This window comes from Cyprinus carpio, unplaced genomic scaffold, assembly GCF_018340385.1.
Source record: "Cyprinus carpio isolate SPL01 unplaced genomic scaffold, ASM1834038v1 S000006603, whole genome shotgun sequence".
Lineage (NCBI taxonomy): Eukaryota > Metazoa > Chordata > Actinopteri > Cypriniformes > Cyprinidae > Cyprinus > Cyprinus carpio.
The window spans coordinates 307,078-317,974 of record NW_024879248.1 but is presented as its reverse complement, the minus strand read 5'-3'; the positions used below and the strand labels follow the sequence as shown (position 1 = coordinate 317,974).

Genomic DNA, 10,897 nt, shown 5'->3' with positions numbered 1-10,897 from the left:
GAATTATCTCCGACCACACTTGTTACTGATTTAGGAGAGGCTGGTCATAGGTGACCTAAAGAGTACATCACCCGTTCAAAGATAGAAGAAACTGAATGTAGTATCACCTACTTAGAAAAGTATGGTACAGAAATTAATTTGATCCGAGGCTAACATAAAAGAATCTATAGGTAGTTGATCAGATTTAACCGGTAGGCGTTAGATTGTCGATAATCGAAAGTAAACAAATGGCCAATTGTGTTGTCTCTGGCCCCTTTTGCCTTCTGTGTGTGTCCATACATCATTTGTTACTGAAGCCAATTCTACACGAAATTCGCCTCACATCTGTTTGCCACCACGCTGTGGTCTCCTCGTCTCGAACCTCGAAGTGCTGCAGTCGCACTACTTGGCTGAGCTCAGTGTGTGATCAGAGAGATGAGGGGAATATTTTGTAGCAGCTTATTGCTCTTTTAGTTATTCATAAATTCTTGAGTAATAATTCGGTCTCCTTAAACCATACAGAAAAATCTGTCAAATCTCGCTCTCATTTTTATAGAGGGACGGCACAGTTTTAGTCGTGTTGCTCTATTAGGGTGTCCGGTGCAGTTCAGCGCGACCGAGGTCCCTCCACTGACGGAGCGACCGTCCTGGTCTCAGTTTTGTCCGTCTAACTTTGACAATGGATCTGGACTCTCAGGCTTTTGTTGGTCAAATTGCTATAATATGTGACGGTGTGATGCAATGTTTACTGGTCTTTATTTGGCAACTTTGTGTCCCCTGTGTGTCTTCTGGAGAGTATTTTTTGTGTCCAGTTTTTCCACAGTACCCAGTATTCATCCCCTTGCATCTCTATTCACAAATCCACGGGCGACTCTCGGTGGATGATCGTAGAACTGCTACAAAGGTTTTTGGGATGTAATTCGTATTAGAAATCTCAGCTGGACTGGTTTTGTAAAACTTCTAGTAATACTGACCTGGTTAGCTGTTACTACTTTTCAACAACCCAACGCCATTGTTGTCACAAGCTTTGGTTTGTGTCCTCTCAGTTTACAGAGGAGTGTTTGCAGATGCGATCAGAGTCCCGGATATTCGTGTAGGGACGCCAAGCCTGTCACTGTATCCAGCCTCAATACGAGGTTTTGGATTCCTTATAATAGATCCGCATTAACACATACCACTACTGTCTCAGATGGTTTGTTAGAAATGTAGGCTTTTATTCAGTACGGATGCATTCAATATGATCAAACTGCCAGTTAAGATATTAAAACTGTTACAAAGCATTTCTTTCAGATAAATGGTGTTCTTTTCGAGAGCTTTCTTCATCTCTTATTATTATAAGTAGCCATAACCAGACACCTGTGAACAACTAGTAAGAAATGTTTATGGTCGCAGCAAGATATAGCATACTATAAACCCACCCAGATGAGCTGATTACAGATTCAACGTTTTTGCCATCATGGGAACTTACATGACATTTTGTAAGAATATACACGTACATCTAAGAAAACCGTATTCATCAAATAAATAATATTTCACAATACTGCTGTTTTTACTGACCATTTCATATTCAACCATGACATTGCAGCCATTGGGGAGCATTAGACACGTTCATTCAAAAACATCCTTTTAACGGTAGTGTGTGTGCATACAATAACACCATGGGGTTGTCTCAAACATGTTTCTGCTCTATCATCCTACATCAGAGAGCCAAAGATGATCCGTGCGACTGAGTTAGTCAGTAATACCCTTCACTGGAGACAACTGCGTGCTCAATCTGTCTCTCGTATGGCTTTAAGTTTTTTGTGTTTTAATTGATAACATAGCACTTTGTGCTGGTTTGGCATGCGCACCACGTTTGTCAGAATATTGAGTGCTTGTTCCTCCTCTTTTTCAAAACCGTAGGACACGGGGAAGTCGTTTGACTAAATGACCAGCTTGCTATCCACTACTGTCCATTCTCACTGTCTTGGCCGCGTACATCACTCACGTCTGAGATGGAGCTGAGAGACCGTGAGAGGGACTGCTTGGAGGAGGATAAAACCAGAGAAAAGGACAGAAGGAAGAGAGTGCTAGCTCTCACTTCTTTGTGTACACTTTCATATGTTTTCCTTACTTTCAAGGCTTCAAAAAAGTGCCCCCCCACTTTTTTTCCATTATTGGTATTAAATAAATTCCAAGATCAAAACGAGTCTGTTGTATTACATTATTTATTATTACTATATCATTTACATTCAGTGTTACACTGTGGAAGCTTAGTCTAATTTTGAGTCCTAAAAAGGCGAGTGGGATGAGATTGAAATAAAAGGAAGAAAAAGTTTTTTTTGACTAATATTATGTGATTTGTTCTCAGTTTCATTGAACACAGGAGTTAAGCTGTTGTTTGTGTACCCCACGTGTGGTCGGCTGAGGCCTCTCACACTATGATTTGGATGACCCTCCTGTTCAATACTCGCCTAGCACTCCAGTTTTGTCACGACCAGGGTAATGAACACTCGAGACACATCTGTTATCATTCTCTGATGGATAAGGTGTTAGCAGGCTGAGTCAAAGCCTAAACTGTGCCTGACGTTTATCATTGTTAAGAAATGGTCAAGTGGACACTGACTCACCCTTGTGTGTCTGTGCCAAGCAGTACACAAAGGCACTGAGCCAAGCAGTGTCCTCAGTGTTCACAGTACCGATCGATGCAAGTGACGATCACTGTGTGTAGCCTGCACTATGCCAGGATGTCTAGTTAGAAAGCTGCAGCACCCTCATGGATACTGCGTACGGGGCACATAGTTGCTGGATCACACATGAACATTGTGTTTATTATTTCTTCACAACCAGCAGTAGACGATGCAGTCATCGAGTGGGGAAGTTTAAGAAAAAAATGGGCAGCACTCACAGAAGGTTCTGGAACGCACGAAGAAAACGCGGTGCGGGCGAGTTATTGACCCCCCGAAGCAGAGTCGCAATAGACAGTGTCCTAATTTCACCATTAATGAGGTAAAGTACCTAAGTGTATATGGGCACACTATATTACATTTTAATAATAATTGTAGTAATAAAGGAGTGCATGAACTGGCATTTGGCTTCTTTTTATTTTCTATTTTAGTACTGTGTTCGCTGAGGTCCACTTATGATGTTTCATAATCAAGGGTTTTTCTACATCAAAAAACATCAGAAATTTAGAGAGTAAGGGTGATTCCCACATCAGGAATCGGTCGGGTTGTGGGAAGCGGACTGACTAACCACCTCCTTCAGCTGGGTCCTCGGTGCGGTATGTAGTAGACTGCGCACACAGAGTGGGATGCTGCGACAAAAAGGGTCCGCAACCAAGAGGGGGAAAACAAACTTGAGTTTTGATTCAGGTGCGAGGACCCGAACAAGACAGGTGTCGAATACACCCTAATCGTCGTTTTTTCTTGTCCTGTTTTGACCCCCTCATCTGAGCCGCTCTGGTTTGAAGAGTGTAGCGCGAGGCGGCGGATTGCAGGTATCGGAGAGTAAAAATAAAATTCTAGGTTAAAAATACAGTAACTATCTCAGTAACATATTCAATCAGATCAAGGCAACTCTGTGATCACGTAATGTCAAACAACAGTATACTCACACTTCTGTGTGGTACACACCACATCCGGCATTCAGTAAACATAGTCGGCACAGCATCGGTTGTTTAGTTTCAATCTTTCTGAAATATGTGTCTGTGCAAATTGTGCCAGTGTTTCTTGTAAACGAGTCCCACGGTCAAAATGAAGGTAAACAACAGGAACAAGTGCTTACTGTTCTGGTGGCTTCATTAAAAAACTAAAGTTCATCATATATAAGTTTTATAATTTTTGTTTGTCTGTGGCGTAGGACCTGCAGTTTGCCGCTCTGTGGGCATTTAACAATCGGTGGGGCCGGGAGAGCTAAACAGGGCAGTGAGTAATGTCGAAGCAGCGCGTGATCTGTCTTCTAATAGAGGTGGTGTCTTATCACCAACTATTACATCATAGAGCTGGCACATTCTAAAACGCTGTAGTCTTGGCAGATTGGCTTTAAAAACATAAGCTTGTTTTTAGACTAACAAGAATGTTTTAAGTTCTGAAACTTACAGAATGTTTATAGCATAGTGACATCTTATATTTCAAAAGATCAAGTTCATTTTGATTTCTCAGTTCATTGGACCCCTTAATCAATTTATTCACCTACCCAAGGAACAGGAGTGATGATCGTATTTAGCACGACGAACAGTGTGTATTATGCGGTCACTGAGTTCTCAAAGTCAGAATGTGCAAAAAAAAATAAGATAAATAACTTGTGGGATGTGTGTTGTTTCCTCAGGCTCCAGCTAATGTATTCTGGACACTCCTGCAAACGGATGCCTCCGGTGGCGAATTCTTTCAAGATCACTCCCTTCTCTCATCCCAAGATGCCAACCGATTGCAACGAACCAGAGTCTCTCAAAGTGTTCATCACACTATGGGCCAATCACAGCGGCCGTTGCACTCATGAGAGAGAAGGGCAAGCAAGGTGAACTTCAGGAGAGGTCGTAGAGGAAGAGGGGGCGGAAAAGAGGGGGATTCAGCCCGTCACACACGATGCCTACACCTGGAGAGAGGAAACGATCAACTCGGGCAGGGCTCATGGCATTCTCGTCTGATAAGATTAATCATGTCAACTTCAGCCCCACTGAACACCACACCACAGGGAGAAAGTACAGCACCAAGGACAGAGATGTGAACTCGGTGATAAAATAACACAGCTTAGGCAGCCTTTGACCAGAGTGAAGAAAAAAACGTTTTTTCTCAAGAGAGGTTAGTCCGATCCAACGTGTGGCAAGATGGTGAGCCAACCAAAGTGTGTATTTCAAAAGATGTGACTCAGAACATCTTTACAGGACGGACAGCCAGAAAAGGGAAATTGTGGGTAAGAAGAGGATGAAGCGTGGCGGTCGTGGCCTCCGGAAGACATCATGGACATCTGGCAGGAGAGGACTCTTCAGGGGACCCAGTCACTGGGATAATTCTGCAAAGCGTTGGCCACCGTGGAGGAGGACATCCGAGCCAGAGAGGGAGGGGCTAGGCAATTATCACAGGAGGGGGCGGGGCTTCATAGAGTTGGTGGCAGGGGGTTTTGCAACCAGAGAGTGGAAAAAAGAATTTGGAAAGAGGGAGTGCTCTGACAATGGAAGAGGGAGGTACAGGCAGAGGACAAGCGTACCTCCCAGTTTTCAACCCCGCTGTACCATCCATTATGTCATGTCTATAATAAAATTTCTCCACAAGCGTAAATGGACCTCATGTTTTTTTTTTCCTTCCTCTCTTGGGTTTCGTCAGCGTTGTTAGTGAAATATAAACGAGTTACAGACAGTGCAATTTAGGAAGGAGTCCGAACCACTGCACAGACGTTCAATGATGGGGTTTTAATACTTTTTTCCAAAGCATTGTGAAAATTGTTCCAAGGTCTCAACTCTTAGTAATCGACTTTGAAAGTGGAATGTAGCTCTCGTTCTGTTCTTGCCTGTTGCAGGTTAAATAAACAAAAACAGTTAAATAACAGGATAAATGTATATATATATATAACTATGTTTACATATATATATTTACACCGCGAGCATGTAATATAAACCTAATTAACATTTTAACAAACCTAATCAAAATTTATAATGTGATTTTGCTCTTCGTTAAAAAAACGTTATATATATCGGAAATAAAACCCTTATCATCTCTATATTACTCAAAAGTGAAAACAATCCACATTGGCCACGTATTACATAAAACCTAGGACCGTTAGTCACTGCGGCACACTGCGTCATCCCTGCATACGCTCCGAGCGCGCCGTCAACGTGCGTGTCGTGCGCAACTGTTTTCAAATGGACAAAGATTTCTGGACGTAGCGATGTCGTCATGTCACAATCAATCGGCCACCCAACCCGACCATGGAAACAAATTCTATCATCACCGCATACATCCCTGCGGTTTTCCTTACAGGAGCGAACTCGCGTCACGTTCTAAATACGAACGCTGTGTCACGCTGGAAACCGAACCGAGGAAGCTTGGAGACGGGAACGGCTGAGCATACATGTTCACCTCAACGGCAGTGGCGGGAAGAGGATGCCGGCGGAGGCCTCGCTGCGATACGAGAACGAGAAGCCGGGGGCTGCGAGTACTCCGCCAAGTCTCCGTGGAGGGTGTGGTTGTCGCAGCGTCCGGCGGCTAGGAGAGCAGGACCGCCAGTGTCGGTTCACAGTCCCATATCGGGGAACTGACTTATCTGTGTCCCAGCGTGCGGGACAAATCATGGCGTAAGCTCATACCGAAAAATGCTTATTATGATGTTTTATTCAGATATACTTAATGTTGCCATCTGTGGTTTCAATTCTGTATGACACTTGTGTATTATCTTTATTCATTATATTAATGAAAACATGCTTTGAGAAATTAATAACGACAGCCAAATGCACACCCAAAATGTGTAATGCACATCGTTTTATTTATTCATGTTGTTTTCCTACTTCTCTTTCAGATCAGCAGAAGTAATTCCATCTAGGACTGAATGAGCCAGGAATTTGCAGAGAGGAGTAGTTTTTTTTTTTTTATGTCCACTATATTTTCGGATGTGACAGTGGCACACTGCGTCTATTGCACAAATTGCTCTTACCAGCGGTTTGTGTATTGACGGATTCACTTGAGCACCCCCCAGCTCTCCTTTTGTCATTTGCCCAGTTACATACCAGACGTTTAGATTGCAGTGGGTGTTCGCTGCGACAAGGCTCGTTTGGCCCTTGCGACCACAGACTATGTGAACGAGACTGCCCCTGTGTGCAGAACACTGATTTCTCAGTTGCGAGACGACAGGTTGTAGTGGAGGAGTGAATCCCTCTGTCCGACGCATTCCAGAGAGGTCAAGACTCACGTCCGAAACCAGAAGCGTAACAATGAACTAGATCAACCACGTTCACGAAGGTACCTGTCAGCACGTTTCTGCACATCTGACGACAGTGTTGATCAGTGTTTAAGTCCTGAGGAAGGCCAGCAAGCCAGTCTGCGCGATAGCAACATGTGTAAATTATTTGACTGCTTCTTTTTCCACTACTCTTCTCCTTTCTTCCACTGACTTCATGCAGAGATGGACCCCACCCACTACGGCAGCTCTGGAGAAAGAGCATCGAGGCGGTAAGAGGGGGCAAACATTTGCGTTCTCCAGCCGACCATGCCCGCACATATGCTTTTAGAATGTTTCTACTGTCTAATTCTACGCAATCCATGTCCCACTTCATGTTTCCCGTTACTTCGCTCTTTTTATCAAAAATGTTGTCGTTTTTATTTCTCAGATCACAACAGTAAAATATGTGGCACAAGATTCCAGATTGGGAATTATTTGACGATCGTGGGGGATGCATAGCGGTACTTCTCTCTCCATCATACCCCCGAGGAGCTCTACTTGGAAACAGCCCATAGCTTCGTTGGATCTGTGTTAATAGTACTGCCTGAAGCGCTTATAGAAGTACGCCGAAGACTTTTCAATCCACCTTGTCATTCCACACGTGGTGGTGTTGTTGTACACACAGTAACGTCTGGTTATTAAACCTATGGGGTGGCTTAACAACTGTGCTAATGAGTTTAATGTCTTGGAATAGAGTGCTGCAGGGCTTGCGTCACGGTATTTTTGTGGGCCAACCCAGAAGTTAGACATCACCCACCCTGCTTCTGTCAACAACAAAAATCAACGCAGACACTTCTAGTCAAAGATTATGGAATCTTTTTTTTTAATAAGCTCTTTTGACCCCAGCACAAGCTTTTGATATAGAAATGTGTATTGTAAATTAGACCTTAATTTGCAGTCAAGCCATTTAACCAAAAGCCTTATATCCAAAAAAAAACCCTGGAACGTGCAAATTCCCTACTTAGTGAGGAGCACTTTCTACAAGCATTTTGTTCATGAATATCAGTGTTTGTTTCTTTGTCTATCAGCTGATTTTAAATTGTGTGTTTTTTGTGTGTGTTGTGGTTAGTTTTATAGCATTTACTGGCTTTCCCCATTTCCTCCCACCTTATTGTTTGAATTTATACTGGTCTTTTGTTTTTTCCTGTGTTCTCTTGTTCCTGCGATGGCTCCTGTTTCCAGATCGCATGTGTCAGTGGCGTCCAGCCTCCAGGCAAAGAGATTTTATCGCGAGAAACAATATCATCAGTGTACGAGGTTGACGGAGGACCATAAGAGTGAGCCAGATCATACGCCTGCCCGTAAAATGAAAGCATAGAACTGTTGACAAATTATTTAAATTGACAGATTTCAAATCCCCCATTGCATGTTAGCGACTTTTTGCCCCTACAGTTGGTTGTGGTCTCACTGTAGATCTCACTGTCAGAATCTGTGTCTCTTCCTGCATCAAAGCTCTTTCTCTGGATCATAAAACCACTTTACTTTGACGTACGAGCCGTTCATCTTCTACATCCTCACTGAAGTCAACAAACAGGGAGCACTATTGTGCGGTTACGTCTCTAATGTAAAGTGTATCTTCTGTTTGTTTTCTCACAACAGCGAACTCTCTTTATATTTGTATCGTTGAGTAACAGTGTATTCTTGATGAGGGCAGGAGAAGGAGTCTCCAGATGGGAACAATGTGGCTTGTATTCCTCACTCTTCTCCATAAAAAAAAAAAAAGAAAAATCCTACCAAGTAAGAGGATATGGGAAAATTGTCTAATAGCATTCAGTAGGTTTCACCCCATGGATTGACCTCTCAGCATGTTCCCTCCTTCTGATATAGAGCATACACACTGATAACTTGTGTCATGCTCTGCTCAGGTTATGAGTTATCTAAGGCTGGAGAGTACGGTGGGGTCTCCAGAGAAGCCTCGTGTCAGACTTGGGGAAGTTGAGCTACAGGAGTTACTGGTCTTGGGTAACTACTTAGAGAGATTGCTGCGAGACGTATCACCAGGACGCTGGGTCCCATCAACAGTACGCTCCAGGTACACATCCATTCCCCCAAATACAAGAGACAAACCTGCATGTAAACACATTTAGTTTAGCGTTAACTGCCAAGGCTTTTGATGAAGAGATCTAACTAATGCATAATGTTCCACACCCACAGCCAGATGACCAGGCATTACTCATCAGTGACTGCATCCGCTATCATCAGTCTGTACCTCGCACAGGTCTCTTTTTTACGTGAACATGGTCAATACTGGAAAGGTCAACATGTCATCTGTGTCACACGCAAAACTCGTAGAGGAACATCCTCAAAGTGCCCAGTACAAGAACACCACCAATAACAGGTAACAGATTCTGCCCCTTGTTCTTATTCTTGGCTTTATATTTTGCTGTAACAGTGCTTTTTAAGAGGTTACAAGCATTTAACATTTTGGGTTCTACAGTTGTGACACCCATTGTTTGAAATGGGCTCCTCCCAAACACAAGCGCAGTGCCAAGTTCCCTAAAAAGTGATACGGGGCAAAAATGGACGAGCGTGAAACTGCCCCTTCACCCCCGAGATGTTTTTTTTCACCGCTAACCTCAAATGTCATGCAGAAATACTGTTCTCCAAGACGAAAGAATCTCAGATTGTACATTTGGCGGCTGTACGTAGTCTGTTTTGTTTTTTAAATAAATTGAAGAGTAATATTCATGTCATTGGGTTTGTGAAGTCATCTTTACTTATAACAGAACATATTCAGTGCATCGTATGGCAGGAGGTCTAACTTCAGTGCGGGTGTTGCTGTGTGTTAGTTTGAATATTATTACCAGACTCCTCTTTCCATGTTTTCACAGCGTGGCCTTTTTTGGAAGAAGAAGTTGTAAAGTCAAGCTACATTATGCCCTGAATTACACTCCCTTTGGCACGTATAGAATTACTGATTCGATTCACATGAAGCAACCTGTTCTGTGCGCTTTGGTGAAAGTTGATCCCTAATATACACTGTACTGAGAGTAAGTTATGTGTGTGTGTGTGTGTGTGTGATATATCAGATAAAGAGGGTCAAATGACTGGACCCTTCAGCTTGAAGGAACAGTAACTTTGTTTACCAATAATACTTAAAAGGAGTTTTATACCACTGTGCTACTGAACTTTATATGTGTTATTCTAATTATCCATTATTATTATGGCAAAAAATAAAAATTAATTCATAAAGCTTTATGTTCTTTATTTATTGAGTTCTGAATATAAAATGGTAAATTATGTTGTTCTAGCTGCTTCAAGGTAACCTACTGGTGTGTTTTGGCAGACTTCTTATAACCAGTTATTTGTAAATCCTTGTTTTTAATGTGAATACACGCTGATTGAAATTATGGTTACTGTAGCGATACAAAGATACAGTAGTTGTTATTGCCGTTTTAACCCTAAAAAACCATGTTTAATTTGCATAATGATTGTTAAGTAATAGTGTAAACGTTGCATCTAAATACTAGAACAATAGTTGTATACATCGAATGTTATAAATTAAGATACATAAACTATCTGTTTTTTAAGTATTTTGATATGAATCAGTTGTTCTCAGACTTGATAAAACAGCGTAAGATAACAAACCCCTACGGCAAAATACTATTGGCTGTGGCCTTACGACGAAAGATTACTCAGAATTTCAGATGTCATTCATTACACAAACAAATAAGTCTCAGATCTAACCGAGGCGACAACGTATGGGCTCTTCTCCTCGTTCACTTCGGCCGTGTGTGAGTCTTCTTTCCGCAGAGAACAACGGGGCTCATGTAATTTGGGTGAGGATTATTAAGACGTCGCGCTGTGATTGCGGACGCTGGCAGCAGGCTAGAAACCCACGAGGTCACTTTCACGCATTCTCCTGGCGAGTGAAGATGTCTTCTCTGCGATTTTTCACTCGCTTCTTACTCTTTTCTTAGTTCTCGGATCACCATTCTACTACTTCTTGGTCCGCTCATTCTCTCAGTATGAGATACCTAAAAGAAATATAAAAACACAACACAAA

The 10,897-nt window shown here is 42.5% G+C and overlaps 1 pseudogene; it reads left to right on the top strand.

Moving 5' to 3' along the window:
* Positions 1 to 3,713: 3,713 nt before the first annotated feature.
* On the top strand, positions 3,714 to 5,128 carry LOC122144148 (annotated as a pseudogene).
* Positions 5,129 to 10,897: the final 5,769 nt, after the last annotated feature.